Genomic DNA, 16,920 nt, shown 5'->3' on the forward strand with positions numbered 1-16,920 from the left:
CACCGGATGTGGAAGGGTGGACTTATGAAATGTGGACTTGTATTGCTGGGACATGTTTTGACATTCCGGAAATCATTTTATTGTTCTCATTAATTCCTTTATTCAGCAATATAGTCACATAGTAACATTACCTTCTGTACTCTATTTTTTAGGGTTTCCTCCCTCAGACAGATAAGATGGCAATATGCGAAATAGCAAGATTTGGTTAAATATATCAGCACATTCAATCTCACGCCAATTCTTGACCAAACTCAAATGGATTGCTCAATATATTGTTAAGGTAGACAAGCAGGAGGCTGGAAGAACACAGCAAGCCAGGCAGCATCAGGTGATGGAGAAGTCAAAGTTTCTGGTGTACCCCTTCTTCAGGACCCTGTTAACAATATGTTTTATCACTCATCCTAAATTACTTGGTTTCTTGAATGCAACTACTAGAAGAAATCTGCAGAATCAGAATTGTATTGGTACAGAAGGATGCTATTTGGGCCATCATCTGCGCCAGCTCTCCAAATGGTCATCGTGATTTACTGTCATTTTTCTACACTTTCCACATAACCTGCATATAATTTCTATTTAAATAATTAATGCTCTCTTGAATATCTCTATTGAACTTGTCAATGCCACAAACACTGCATTCCAGACCTCAACCACATAATGAGTGACTTTTATTCACCTTGCATTTTTTTTTATAAATGATTTTAAATCCATGCCCCTCCCCCCATTCTTGGTCCTTTAATGAGTGGGAGCAGTTTCTCTATGTTCCACTGTCCAGATCACTCCTGATTTTGAAAATTTCAATCAAAGCTCCTTTTAGTCCTTTCCTCTCCAAGAAAAACAGCCCTAATTTCTTCATTCAGTTGATTAAGAAAGAATTATCTTAAAGTTGATATTGTTTTTCCATGTGTTCTTGTAAATATTCCTGATAACATGGACTGATGAAGGGTGTACATAACAGAAAATGTCAATAACACACAAACTGCCTGCAGAGTGGGAGAATCTGTAGTGTAAATTGGCAAAGACATTGGTGCAGGTTTGTAATCACATATATTTGTCTCTAAAAGACAAATATGCATCAAGGTTTTTTAAAAAATCTATTTATTTAATTAAGTTTATGTTTCTTTGTGGCAAGGAAATTCAAGTCTCCTGATCTTTAATACAGTCTCTGCGGAGTTAGCACATTCTTCCCATGTCTGCGTGGGTTTCCTCCAGGTGCTCCGGTTTCCTCCCACAGTCCAAAGATGTGCAGGTCAGGTGAATTGGCCATGCTAAATTGCCCATTGCGTTAGGTACATTAGTCAGAGGGAAATGGGTCTGGGTGGGTTACTCTTCGGAGGATCAGTGTGGACTGGTTGGGCCAAAGGACCTGTTTCCTGTAGGGAATCTAATCTTAACTAATCTCTAGATTTACCAGCTCAGAAAAGTGACCGTTCTGCTACTGCTTCTCTTCATTGAACTAGCATCAAACAAAAACACATCTTAGCACACTCATTTATTTCAATGAACTGGCTATGTTTCCAATTCACTTCTAAGGCAAGTACTTCAAAAATTTAAATTGAGGAATGGAAACTGCTTTAGAACTATATTACTCATACAGATGCAAATTGACCCTCAACAACAACATAATTAAGGGCAGCATTAAATTTATGGGCAAAATGTTTGAAAAATATAGCATAGGTATAAGTAAATGGATAAATGAGGCAAATGGCTTAATGAATTAGAACTGAGTAGCAGGCTTAACTCAGGTTCAGATTTTTATTTTTGTTGAAACACCAAATAAGTACATTCCTGTCTTGCTTGCTCTCCTCATCAATCCCATTAACTTCCCCAAATTCCCACCCCAGCTGGTTAATTAAATGTTTGTCTTTTTACTTTCCACTCCCCCAGTCCCAGGCATGTAAAGTAAGAATACATGATTTAGTAGTCTCTATCTCTAAAAAAGTCAGAGTGCTGCCAAACATTGATGAAGCCTTTCAACCTGCAGTACCCCTTTTCATTCAATGCTCTATCATCTCCCAATGTTAAATATTGAGTTGCATCCTTCACTATTTTAATCCTCTCTGCATTCTAGTATTCTGCCTCCAATTGCCACAATTAAGATTCAACTTCTCTCCACCCTGATAATGCTATAGTAGACAGATCCCCAGGACTGACTACGGCCCACCCCCTTGAGTGACTGAGACAATCAACCACAAACAACAGTTAACCAGATACCTGGTTGATATTTGCATAAGTCCCCGACTATCTTGACTTGCAAGACTGGATGCACTGGGCTCAAAGTGCTGATTGTGGCTCGTCCTTTGGACTGTACAGGTATGGATTCCCTGATCATGATTGTTCCAAATGAATGCCCAAGCCCTCGAATTGATATCATACTGAGCTGAGACCTCCATGCTTCGAGGTTGTCTTGCTGGACTTACTGAGGACTTTTCACCTGAGACTTTGAAATATGGCCATTTACTTGAAGCCTATGGTACATATGCAACTGGCGTATGGTGTTGGTGTAACAGTGAAGTAGCACAGTGGTGTAAAGCAACATGTACACCTCCTTGACTGCGGTCTGCCAATAACCTTGACAAGCTGCTTGGCCTTCGTGTCAGCACTGAACTGAGGGGTCAAGTCAGGGATGGGATGCTGTGAGCATGAAATAAGTGATTATTAAGATAGCAAGCAAGCAATACTGAGATGCTTCCTAGGTCAGTCTGTGAGATGGGTGTCTGTCTCTGCGTGCAAGTGTTCCTGCAGCTGCAATGCAATATTATGTGCTGCATCCCAAGATGCAGCATTAAAGTGCAGAAGCAGACTTTAGGTGAATTAAAGATGTGCCATGATGATATGGTGAGGCAAGTATGTATCAGATGCTAGTGTCTGTGGATGTGAAATGTGTGATGATGCTGCTCCTTTAATAAGGTTAGGTTGTCCTTGTTTCTTTTTAGGAAGTCATAAAGACTCAGACTCTGAAGTGTCTGGGTTTGATCTACTTGAGAATGCTTTCAACTTTTTAAAAAAACTTGTACAATGAAAGGGGAGTGGCAGGTTCTCCCAGCTCAGCTTCACTGGTTTGGTTGGGTTTAGTTTAGTTTTAACCGTCTGGCTGTTCACTGAAAGCAGATAGTTCAGTATGAGGCTGCTGGTCCAAGAAACACCTACATAAAGGAAGGTGTTCCATGCTGAGTTCCTCTGCCATCTCCCTCTCTCCTGTAAGACCCCGTGTTTGATTTTAATGTTTTGTGCCAAAGGGTGTTTATGGGAATTGTTGCAAGTATTTGGAACAGCATCATTAAATTGGGATAATCTGTTGGGTTTTCGGTAGGTTACGTTACTCTGTTCTCTTTTGTTTGTGTATCATTCAGTGATCATGTAAATAAATTCTGTTTTGTTTAAAACTAAGTGGTTTGACCAGCTGTGTCTTTCCTGGAATATCCACTCCACACCTGCTTCAAATAACTAGCAAAGTCAATGTGCCGAAAGATGTTGGTGCTGCGTGTCCATTCTGGAGGTCTGAAGGAACATGTGATGAGCTGGAGTAGCCAAATACTCGTTCAGACTTCCACGTCAGCATCTAGTTTGTAGCCAGCGGATGGGAAAATGGGAACCTGAAAATTAATGAGGTGATGTTAGATAATAATGAGGTTAATGATGAACAATAATCCATGCTAAGAGGTCTCTAGCTGTTTGAAAAAGAGAATATGTCTCAACATCCAGCAGTTGGTTGGAAAATGTGAGTTTTCAGTCCCAATGTCAAGAAGGGCCTTGCCCAACATATCATTTGATTTTCCCAAATTTTCCACCATAGCCCATGTCATTCAGGAGCTGGGAGGATTCTGCCCATAGTCTTTAAATTGCAGTAGTCTCTTAATAGTGTGCATTTGCATTGTTGTTGGTAGCAGTTCATCGAGGTGATGTTCCTTCTCTGGGGAGTCATGTTTTCTTGTCATTTGTTGCTGTTGATGCATTTATGCTTTTGGGTTGTTGTGGACCTCAGGAGTCTGATGGGTTGATCTGCGGGCTGTGTAGAATGGTGAGTTCACATTTTTCTGACCAGCTGTCTGTAGTTGAGGACAACTACTTCAGTTGTACTTTTTACCCTGTGATTGTGACAATATATCTGGTTCTTCACTTATACTGTGCACAACTGAGATGAGAAATGCTCCACACAAGGCCAAGTTGCCACTTGAGCTGAATTTTGTGGAGAACGTTAAATGTTTATACGCGACTGACTTTCCAAAGCTCAACTGTGGCAATGGTTTGGCAGTCTCGTCAAAATGAAATATGACTTTCTGTCATTTCACCTTGATTTTGTCTCTCACACCACTGACTACTTAATGCCGCTTACTGTTTCAATAATGTTTTTGCTATTGGAAGAGTAGTTTGGATGCAGTGTGACATTATTTTTTGTACTCTTCATGCCTTCATTAGGTATACTTCTCCACTCAAAGATTGCCTTGTATACATCTGATGATTTCTTTGATTGATTGCTTGATTTCGTTATGGTTCTTTTGGTGATTCTTATAGCTGATTTAGTCTTTCCATTTGACTGGGGTTGATGCGGAGATGATGTATGGTATTGAACGTACCAATCATTGATGAAGTAGCTGATTTGTTTACTCATGAACTGATTTGCTCATTCCAATGTTGGGAATACCACAACAGCTGAAGTGTGCTTTCAGTATTCAACAGTCTCGATAGTTGTCAGCTGGACTCCTTCCAGTTGTCAGAGTAGTAGTCTATTGTGGCAAGATAATCAGTTCCTGCGAGATTGAAAAAGGCTAATCCTGGTTTCAAATCTGGGATGCCATGTGTCAGCAGTTCTCTAGCTTGCTCAGCTTGGTACTCATTACAAAATACACTGACTCATGTGGTCCTTGAATTTGTTGCTGACGTTTGGCTCGTTGAGCACATCTCTTTCCTTCCACAGATTCCTTGTTGGTTTGTACAATAAGCTTTAATCTGTCTCAATTCCTTTGGGATAATACCTTTATTTCTTCTGTACAATATTCCACCTTAGGTTGTGTAATGGAAAATTAACAAAATTAACATTTACTCTGAAATCCATTTACTCTGAAATCTGAAAGACAATGCTTTACTAAATTTAAAACTTTCTGACACTTTGCAACTTTGTTGGAGTCTGCAGTCGAGGGACAGCTTGTCTCTGCGGAACTTTGTAAACATTCAACAAGAGAAAAATATAAGAACAGTATGTCCACAATAAGGGAATGAAAAAAATAACAACTCAAATCTTCATAGTCTTTGTCCTTGAGAGTGTGATAAACAGTATAAGACGAGTATCTGAATTATGCTCAGGGCCCTTGCACAAGTGGTCGGGGTAAGAGTTGTGGCTTAAGTAATCCTATATAGAAACTCATTCTAAGAGAATAAATGAATCAGTAAACTCTTGCACAGTATTTGAGCAAATCTCAAGGGAAAGGATTGCTGTCTCTAGAGTGTTTGAGAGACAGCAAGTTTAAGGCTGGTTTTAGACTTGGAACCACCACTGGCTGAGTTGGACTCACCAAAGATGTACCGGGTACGTGGTTTCTTGGTTTACGAAAACCAAGGCATTCAGGTGGACGTGCCCAATGTGAGAGGAGACCTCCGGAAGTAAAAAGCAAGTAAAGGGGAAAAGATAATGGTACCACGAGAGAGCGAGAAAGAGTTGAAAACTTTTCCAGTAACACTGAAAATGGGCTCTGGCAAGAGCAAACAAAAAGAGGGTCCACAGAGGACTTGGAATGGCCAAACAAAAATACATGCTAAATAATTACGACCCGTCGTCAGTAAAGCAGTTAGAATTGTGGATTAAGGAATGTGGTTTTCCGGAGAGAGGAAGCTTTAGTAAAAGGCAGTTGGAAATATTGAGGTCAAGGTTGGAAGAAAGAGAGAAGGAGAAAAGGAAGGGAAAAATAAAACCTGTGAATTGGAGTGCTTATAACATGTGGAAGGCTGAGGCTGATATCAGAGAAAGGAAATCTCAAGTAAAGGATAGAACAAATACACGTACAAACACCAGCTCATATGCAGACGCGTACGAAAAACAACCTAATGAAGCTGTACAATACCTTAAGTCTGTTTCAGATCCTTACCTTGATGACTGCCCTCTGAGACCTACAGCCCCCCTATGAGATCTGCCTGGTGAAGGTTACACGTCAGCGGCCGCTGCCTCAGGTCTGCTGGATCACTAAATGCATGCCGTACCCGCAACAGATTGAAACAGGAAGCCCAAGAGAAGTATAAATGGCCAGTCGTAAATGTCCATGCCAGAGTAGCCAACACTCAAGTGGAGCAGAACAGAGACTTTAATGCTTTTGTTGCACTGCTGGTGACTGCCTGGGAGGCATTCCCTGTGCAAATGGACATGACCAAAATAGCAATGTGTAAACAGGACAATGTGAGACAGTGTCCCAGTACCTTACGCGCCTCACTGAAGTCCATAATGTCCATAGTGGACTGAGACCACCTGACAACATAATGGCGGCAGAAATCACAGCGTATGAAGCACACTTGAGGAACAGCTTCATCATAGATTCATAGAGATGTACAGCACGGAAACAGACCCTTCAGTCCAACCCGTCCATGTCGACCAGATATCCCAACCCAATCTAGTCACACCTGCCAGCACCCGGCCCATATCCCTCCAAACCCTTCCTATTCATATACCCATCCAAATGCCTTTTAAATGTTGCAATTGTACAAGCCTCCACCACTTCCTCTGGCAGTTCATTCCATACACATACCACCCTCTGCAAGAAAAGGTTGCCCCTGAGGTCCCTTGTATATCTTTCCTCTCTCACCCTAAACCTATGCCCTCTAATTCTGGACTCCGTAACCCCAGGGAAAAAACTTTTGTCTATTTATCCTATCCATGCCCCTCATAATTTTGTAAACCTCAATAAGGCCACCCCTCAGCCTCCGACGCTCCAGGGAAAACAGCTCCAGCCTGTTCAGCATCTCCCTGTAGCTCAAATCCACCAACCCTGGCAACATTCTTGTAAATCTTTTCTGAACCCTTTCAAGTTTCACAACATCTTTCCAATAGGAAGGAGACCAGAATTGCACGCAATATTTCAACAGTGGCCTAACCAATGTCCTGTACAGCTGCAACATGACCTACCAACTCCTGTACAGCTGCAACATGACCTCCCAACTCCTGTACTCAATACTCTGACCAATAAAGGAAAGCATACCAAATGCCTTCTTCACGATCCTATCTACCTGCGACTCCATTTTCAAGGAGCTATGAACCTGCACTCTAAGGTCTCTTTGTTCAGCAACACTCCCTAGGACCTTACCATTAAGTGTATAAGTCCTGCTAAGATTTGCTTTCCCAAAATGCAGCACCTCACATTTATCTGAATTAAACTCCATCTGCCACTTCTCAGCCCATTGGCCCATCTGGTCCAGATCCTGTTGTAATCCGAGGCAACCCTCTTCGCTGTCCACTACACCTCCAATCTTGGTGTAATCTGCAAACTTACTAACTGTACCTCTGATGCTCATATCCAAATCATTTATGTAAATGACAAAAAGTAGAGGCCCAGCACCGATCCTTGTGGCACTCCACTGGTCACAAGGCCTCCAGTCTGAAAAACATCCCTCCACCACCACCCTCTGTCTTCTACCTTTGAGCCAGTTCTGTATCCAAATGGCTAGTTCTCCCTTTATTCCATGAGATCCAACCTTGCTAATCAGTCTCCCATGGGGAACCTTGTTGAACGCCTTACTGAAGTCCATATAGATCACATCTACTGCTCTGCCCTCATCAATCTTCTTTGTTACTTCTTCAAAAAACTTAATCAAGTTTGTGAGACATGATTTCCCACGCACAAAGCCATGTTGACTATCCCTAATCAGTCCTTGCCTTTCCAAATACATATGCATCCTGTCCCTCAGGATTCCCTCCAACAACTTGCCCACCACCGAGGTCAGGCTCACCGGTCTATAGTTCCCTGGCTTGTCTTTACCACCCTTCTTAAACAGTGGCACCACGTTTGCCAACCTCCAGTCTTCTGGCACCTTACCTGTGCCTATTGATGATACAAATATCTCAGCAAGATGCCCAGCAATCACCTCTAGCTTCCCACAGAATTCTCGGTACACCTGATCAGGTTCTGCGGTTTTATCCACCTTTAACCATTTCAAGACATCTAGCACTTCCTCCTCTGTAATCTGGACATTTTGCAAGATGTCACCATCTATTTCCCTACAGTCTATATCTTCCATATCCTTTTCCACAGTAAATACTGATGCAAAATATTCATTTAGTATCTCCCCCATTTTCTGAGGCTCCTCACAAAGGCCGCCTTGCTGATCTTTGAGGGGCCCTATTCTCTCCCTAGTTACCCTTTTGTCCTTAATATATTTGTAAAAACCCAATGGAATGAAAGATGAAATAGTGAAGAAGGGTAAAGGACACATGTCCTGGGACATGGGAAAGCTGAATTTGATAGAACAACGTGCGATACATGCCAAAACCTTGCTGGCCCATGAGAAGGATAAGCGGAAACTAAAGATGGAACAGCAAGCAAATAAAGCTCAGCTTACCATAATGCAAATGGTCGCCCAGCCGTTGGAGGGAGGTGCTGCGGAAAAAGAGAGAGGAAGAGGGCTGGCAGAGGTAGATCTGGTGGGTGCTTTGTTTGCGGAACCATGGACCATTGGGTGAGACAGTGCCCACACAGACAGCCTCAATTGGCCCTGGAGGCTGGACAGCAGGGTGACTGACATGGGAAGGCTGAGGTGGAGGCGGGTAGCCCACAAGGTACAGGTAAGCCTCTTTATGCTTGGCAACGAAGACTCGCTTATGCTAATCTCTTCTACTAACCATACGGGCACTGAAACAAGTCCCACCCCCATTTTGAGTGCTGAGATTCCAGAGCGTGGACCATATGTTCAGTACAATGATGATGCGTATAAGTCAATGCCTACCTGAATGTTATATGTGGAAGGTACCTCAGTTACCTTTTTTGGTAGATACAGGGGCATCCCTGAAAGGCATAGTAGTGACAATGGGACACCATTTGTCAATAATGCCTTACAGCAAGGTCAGTGATTATTTGGGAATAAACATGAGACAACACTGTGCCTACCACCCAGCGAGAGGTGGGGCAGTGGAAAGAGAAAATGCTACCCTAAAAAATAAATTGACAAAATGTTGTGAGGAACTAGGGGTGACATGGACAAAGGCACTTCCAATTGTGCTAATGTATATGAGATCTAGGAGGAAAGGAAGAGCTAATTTTAGCCCGTTTGAGATTTTGTTTGGTAGGCTCCAAACAGGAATTGACCCAAAACCTAAGGTGAGGCAGATAACAGGCTAGTGTGAGGATCAGATATTGTGTTACTGTATGAAACTCTCCACACTTTTGTCTGAAATACAGAATCAAGTGAAAGCAGCACTAGAAGAAGGGAAGCTGCACGATCTAGAACCTGGAGACTGTATAGTGGTGAAAGACTTCAGGAGGAAAAACTGAAAAGCGAAGAGTTGGCTACGACTGTTTCAAATGCTCCTTACAACACAGACAGCTGTTAAGATCGCTGATTTTTAGCTATCTGGCTCTATAGATTTTTAAAAATCTGACTCTATTTTTTGTTGTCCTGGTTTTCATAAAATGACAAAAATGGAGAAAATGTAATGGAAAATTAACAAAATTAACATTTACTCTGAAATCCATTTACTCTGGAATTCTGAAGGACCATGCTTTACTAAATTTAAAACTTTCTGACACTTTGCTGAAGTCTGCAGTTGAGGGACAGCTTGTCTCTCCAGAACTTTGTAAACATTCAATAAGAGAAAAATATAAGAACAGTATGTCCACAGCAAGGGAATGAAAAGAATAACAACTCAAATCTTCACAGTCTTTGTCCTTGAGAGCATGATAAGAAACAGTATAAGACAAGTATCCAAATTATGCTCAGGGCCCTTGCACAAGGCATTTTTGCTGAGTGCATGTGGTTCCTCTGCAATGCAGAGATTAAAAAAAAACTCTTCTTTGCTCTTGTTAGTAGTTGAGTCGAGTCAAATTTAATTTCCATGACAGGTTGTCAATTCATTTCTGTATGCCCAACATGCTCTTATATCAATAGATGTGTGCTTGATGCTTTCAGGTGTTACGAAGTTGAAGATGTGAACTATATCTTTAAAAGAGAGTGAAACTTTTTTTGGCAGTGTGAGCTTGCAGGCACTTGATATGTGACTGACTAGCAGTCTCAGAGTGTACACTGGAAAATTGAAAATACATAACATTTGGCTGCTGTGTTCACAACAGTTCAAATTTTACTAGTTTAAATTATGCCTCCGGATACTAAAACCCAATCAAATTTGAATTTTACTGTTTTGACAACATTAAACCAATGAGACGATCTGATGTTTCGGGTATTTAAAAAAAAAGCAGATACTTTGAAAGCCAGAGAGAGAGCGACAACCTGCCATCTAGAGAGAGAGACTGCCATTCAAAACACTCTCTATCAAAGATACCTTTCTCATATGAAACATCTTTGCAACAAAAGGCAGAAGATGACGCAGTGAGATCTACAACCAGAGGAAGACAGATGCCGACGATGACAGCCACTGTCTGGTTTTGAAAATTAAGTTGATGTAATTTTAATAGGGGCTTTTATTGGATTGGGACATTGTTATAGAGTTAGAAGTAGATAACAGACCTTTAAGAAAAAGGTGGTTTAGAGTTGTTTAATGTTTACTTTTAGCATTAAAGAATAAAATTTATATTTTTCTTTAAATAGTGGAATTTGGGGAGTTGTCTGTCACTCATAATTTAACAGATTACAAGGCGAGGTGAGCTTTTCTGTGTGTTTGGTTTATTTAGCAGACAGGTTCACCATCATGTTGTAACACAGGCTTTCATTCCATCACTACTTCTTGTAACATTTTGGGAAGATGGAATTTGTTAGGTAATTTCCTTGATATGAAAAAAAAAATTGTCTGCTATATGCAATATCCCTGCTGAGTTCACAACTTCCAGAGAATGATAAGCTGCTGCTTCACATTGAACTTACAAATTTTTACACTGTCATAGCATCCTTTACTTTCTTCATTGGGGATGTATTGGGAAATACCATCCAGATGGTATTTCTATAACCATAATAACATCGTTTGAAAATACTTTTGGATGGCAAGGGCTTGAAAAAAATACTTTCAAATGACTTCTAGTCAGACTCGACTATCACTTTGTCTCCTCCTAGTAGATATTGATGAAAATGTTTACAAGCAAAGACAATGGCCAGACACTTTTTTTCTCATTCTGAGCATAGTCTTGTTTTGTTTATGTTAATACTTTGGATACAAATGCAACCAGTTGTTCTTGATGCAGTAGGAGTTTCTTCAAGTCCTATCTCGCTGGCAGTTCATTACAGGGAGATTTAATCAATAATTTCATGGAATTGCAATACTGGTTACTAGTTCCTTGATTTTAGTGAATGCTGTTTTGTGGTCACTGCTGCTATACTGTAGCATGACCTTGGCCAAGAGTTGGTGTAATGGTTCACACTCCAAAGACAAATTGGGCAAGAATTTTGTCAAATGGTTGGCAAAACCAGCAAACCCATTGCAATGCTTTAACATCAATTGGTTGTTGCTTTGCTGCTACAGTTCTTGGGATCTGGGTGAAGTCATTTTGTTGTCAGTCTATGTCCTGAAACTTGAAAGGGTTCAGAAACGATTTATAAGGATGTTGCCAGGGTTGGAGGATTTGAGCTATAGGGAGAGGCTTAACAGGCTGGGGCTGTTTTCCCTGGAGCGTCGGAGGCTGAGGGGTGACCTTATAGAGGTTTACAAAATTATGAGGGGCATGGATAGGGTAAATAGGCAAAGTCTTTTCCCTAGGGTCGGGGAGTCCAGAACTAGAGGGCATAGGTTTAGGGTGAGAGAGGAAAGATATAAAAGAGACCTACGGGGCAACTTTTTCCACACAGAATGGTACGTGTATGGAATGAACTGCCAGAGGAAGTGGTGGAGGCTAGTACAATTGCAACATTTAAGAGGCATTTGGATGGGTATATGAATAGGAAAGGTTTGGAGGGATATGGGCCGGGTGCTGGCAGGTGGGACTAGATTGGGTTGGGATATCTGGTCGGCATGGACGGGTTGGACTGAAGTGTCTGTTTCCATGCGGTACATCTCTATGACTCCATGCATTTGGGTATCTTTAATTACAATTCTTTCTTGTTCAGCTTCAAGTTTAACTGGTGAACTCTGTATAGCAATCACACTGAGTTTTGATCATGAACAACAAAGGCTTCTTCAGTATATTTCTGCATCCATAAACTAGCAGACCATCCACTACAGCTTCCACTCCAGAAAATTATCCATCCCACGTTGTCTGCATTGACCTGGTGTCATGGATATACCAATTGGCATGCACAACCATCTGTAGCTTCCGAAGGGCATCCAGTATGTGGTCAGAATGTTGCAGACATCATTCAGTTTCACTTGACATAACAGTAAACATTTGCATATGTAGTGAAGACATAGAGACATAGAGATGTACAGCATGGAAACAGACCCTTTGCCATTTAAAATTATGACAAAGTTCCTTTGATTCTTGGCATGGGTTAGCATGATCGCTTCAAAACTTTATTTAGATCTTTTGAATTGATGTTCACTCAGCTTTTCAAATTGTTTTACAGCTGCTAAGCTGCTAATCTGTAATGTAGTCACTTTCTCTATTATTACCTGCTTTTCCAGCTCTCTTGCTTATTTTTCAGACTGGCCTTGAGGACAGCTAAAATTCCCATCAGCACGTGCAGAATTGATCTGACATTCTCATCTACTTCAAGATGATGTTCACCTGAAAGACATCCTAACCTTATAAACACCTCATTGAACTCTTGTAGAAACTGTTTCAGAGTCAATGGTTTAATGTGCTGTAACACATTGCAAGTCTCTTCAATCATATTGAGGGGTTAGCAGTCTAAACCTTAGACTTGCTCCAGCTGAGATGAATGGCCTTTGTTTGCCACTTATGATCTGGGTCTTGAGATCTTCTTTCACATTATTGCACTATGATCACAGAACAATCTGTTTTCTCAGCGTGAATATGATACCATCATGTAGCCTCATTATTACTTTTGTGGGGTTCATTTTGGATCATCATGTTGAGCCACTTTGCACAGATCTGTGAAGGTCATGATGTTGCATGATGTACTGGTACCTATCTGATGCTTTGTGTTGACCTTATGTTCTCCTTCTGCAGTAATCATTCCAATAGTCTAAAAAACCATGTCTCAACTAATGACTTGACTGAACCAATCTTTTGTAAGATTTGTCAGAATCTTCAGCTGATATTTCTCCTGAGATCATCTGTACCTTTAGCCATAAAGTGTGTGCATATGTTTTTTACCCATTTGACATGCCATTTCCTTTGTATGATGCATATTCCGTTGCGTACTCTGCAGTATTTGGATCCTGTCCTTTGTCTGTAATTGATCTTCCATTTGTGTATAGAGTACGTATCAACATAATACAAGACCAAAGTAAGGGAGGAGATTACAGCGCCATGATATTCATTTTCAAATCCTCTCTGGCCAAAGGAAAGGTGTGAGAGGACAGCTAAAAACAAGTTCTGAGGGATATAATTAATTTCCACTTGAAGAGGTAAGGATTACATTTAGAATAGTCAGGATCATTTTTCAGGGCTAGCTCATGTCAGACAAGTTTGAATGAGAATTTTGAGGAGGTGTGTAGATGAGGGTAGTACAGTTGATGTAGTCTACATTGACTCCTGTATGTTTAATCCTGAAAAATGTGAGGTGATGAATTTTGTGAGGATTAACAAGACAGAGGAGCACACAAGAATGATAGAATCCTAGAAAGTTTAGAGAATCAGAGGGACCTTGGTGTGTATGTCCATAGATTCTTGAAGGTAACAGGACAGGTGAGTAATGTGGTTAACAAGTCAGATTGGGATACTTTATTGGTCAAGGCATTGAATATAAGAGCAGAGAGGTTATGATGGAACTGTATAAGGTGTTAGGCAATGGCTTGAGTGCTACATACAGTTCTGGTCACCACACTATAGGAAGAATGTGATTGCACTAGAGAGAGTGCAGCGGAGATTCACCAGGATATTGCCTGGGCTGGATTGTTTTAGTTACAAAGAGAAAATGGAGATGTTTTCCTTCTAGCAGAGAAGAGTGAGTGGTAGGTAGAAACTGAGTGAGATGGTGTGAATCTTGAAAAGGTTCAGTCAATATTTACAGGGATGTTGCCAGGGTTGGAGAGTTTGAGCTATTGGGAGAGACTAAGGTGGAGCATCAGAGGCTGAGGGGGAGCATCAGAGGCTGAGGGGTGACCTTTTAGAGGTTTATAAAATCATGAGAGGCATTGATAGGGTAAATAAACAAGGTCTTTTCCCTGGGTTGGGAGAGTCCAGAACAAGAGGGCATCGGTTTAGTGTGAGAGGGAAAGATTTAAAAGGAACCTAAGGGGCAACTTTTCACCCAAAGGGTGGTGCATGTATGAAATGGGCTGCCAGAGGAAGTGGTGGAGGCTGGTACAATTCCAACATTTGAACATTTAAAATGGGTGGGTATAAGAATAGGAAGGGTTTAGAGGGATATAGGCCAAGTGCTGGGAAATGGGAATAGATTAATTTGGGATATCTGGTCGGCATGGACGAGCTGGACCAAAAGGTCTATTCCATGCCGTACATCTCTATGATTATGACTTTATGTACAAAATTATGAATGGCATAGATAGGCAGAAACATTTTTCCTTAGTAGAATAATGTGGTCAATAACCATGGCGCAGAGTATTAAGGTAAGGGGTTTTCAGGAAGAATGTTTTCACCCAGAGAGTGGTGGATATCTAGAACTCACTATCTGATAATTATACAATTGGAACACATTTTCCATAAAATTCAAAGAGAAGAACAAAAGTTAAAGTGTTGAAGAACCAAGAACTGACGTGAGTCAATTTGGATTTGACAGTCATAGGGTACCAACGTCCTGGTTTTAAATGAGTTGCAGTTTACAAAGGTAGAAATAGGAGGCTGACAAAGAGCTATTTGGAGTATTCATGTCTGGATGGAGAAAAATATATGCTTTAGGGTTTTATTAGTCAATGGGATTATCAAAAGATGGAACTGTGAGCCAGTGTTAAACAAAATGTCCTAACTGTGAACAGTCTGATATAATCTGTATGCCAGGAGCAGATGTGGTTTTAAGGGCAAGGATTTCTGTCCTTCCTTCTTCAAAATCTTTCATCGTGTGCTTTGTATGTAGGACCACCTGTCTCACCAGCTAACAATGTGGAAGTTCTGTGCTACATAATACTGATGATAGGCTGTAATCCTGAAAAGCTGGCTCTGTTTCTTTCTTCACAGATGTTGCTCGTGCTGTTGAATATTTCCAGCATTTTCAAGTTTCATTAAACAGTATTGAATTGATTTGATTTGATCTGCTATTTAATGTTTTCACTTTTTATAATCCTGCTACCTATTTTTGTTTCTAGCTCAAGCTTTGGGAGAAGCTAAGGATTCAATTTGTAATATAGTCAATGAACATTTGGCCCTTCAAGCTAAACAACAAAATGAAAATGCTTCTTTATAACCACTTCCTCCTTGTACTTCAAAATACTTTCATTAACTTTTTTTTTAAATGAATATTTGACGTTTCATTCCTTGTACCTGAAATTCTGACATTATTCTGAATGGGTGCTGACCTTTAACTTACTGGGAGATGTTTCTATTCAACATGTTTGGTAATGGCTGAGAAGACTTTGGGTGCAATCTTGTGTCATTTCACTCCAAGTTTTATGTTTTTCACAAGTAGCATGGCAATCCTTTTGCCAGTGAGTTGTGGGATGCCAATTGACAGCCATTATTACTTTTAAATGCCCTGTTAATTCCAGAACTCAGCTCATTAATATTCAGACTCCCATCTTACCAAACTTGCCAGTCAACTAGATATTGGGACAACTTGACAAGGAAACCAGAGCAAACACCTGTGGATTCAGCTCACTGCTTGCTCCATACATTCCATGTTGGACACATGGAAACAACACCGTCATGGATATAGCCACACGCACCCCACATCCACAGATATTGGCATTTGACATGTGTCAGCCTCTCAGGACCCAAATGACACATCTCCAATTTACTTACAGGACACTCTTGCACTTCAATGCATCTCAGACTACAACAATAACTTTCATTATAATGCTGCAACAAGGACACTATATTCTCAGGGACACACATTGCTCATGGACTGGACCAGAATGCATCTCCGGGGTCTTTGCTCACTGTCATAGCACTTACTCACTCTGAATCTACCTGGATTTTACAGCATTCCTCCCTTGCATTGCTTTGCTTTGCCTTTTTGCACTTTACCCCCTCAGCCAGCGATGCCTGACTCTTTTTCTGCTATCTTGCCTTGCGATTTAGCACAGATACAATGCGAGGAAAATATTTACAGGGGAAGCTTGTCATAGTTGTACCTTCCGAGTCAAATCAAGGAGGCACAAAGTCAAAGACAGCCCCTGATAGCAGTCTAGACCCTGCTTGGGTGGTCAGAGTCTGGCGTGAGGAGTCGAATGGGGTGAGGAGTCGAATGACAGGCAGCGCACCACTTATCTTGATTCTCTCTGTCCTAATGTGGGCTGTTTTCCTCATGGAATGAGAGGTCATGGGTATTATGGAAGACAAAATTGGATGGCGCAGCCATTACGTTTGGTGCATGTAAGGAGGGATTCTGTGTGAGTGAGTTGGCAGCGCAGGGGACATGCAGGCAGGATTAGTGATGTTTGGGGTTGAGGTGGAAGAAAGTGGGGAAGATGGTGCAGGCATTAATGAGAATGGTAGAGCATGAGCCTTGGTGGAAGGTGGATGCAGTAACAGATGAGCGTGATGTATTGGAGAGAAGATGAAGGCAATTAAGGAGAAGGACCTTAAACTTCCTAAATTGCTGTGC

This window comes from Chiloscyllium plagiosum, unplaced genomic scaffold (genome assembly GCF_037043375.1).
Source record: "Chiloscyllium plagiosum isolate Xiang-an unplaced genomic scaffold, Cpla_swu_hap1 HiC_scaffold_12, whole genome shotgun sequence".
NCBI lineage: Eukaryota > Metazoa > Chordata > Chondrichthyes > Orectolobiformes > Hemiscylliidae > Chiloscyllium > Chiloscyllium plagiosum.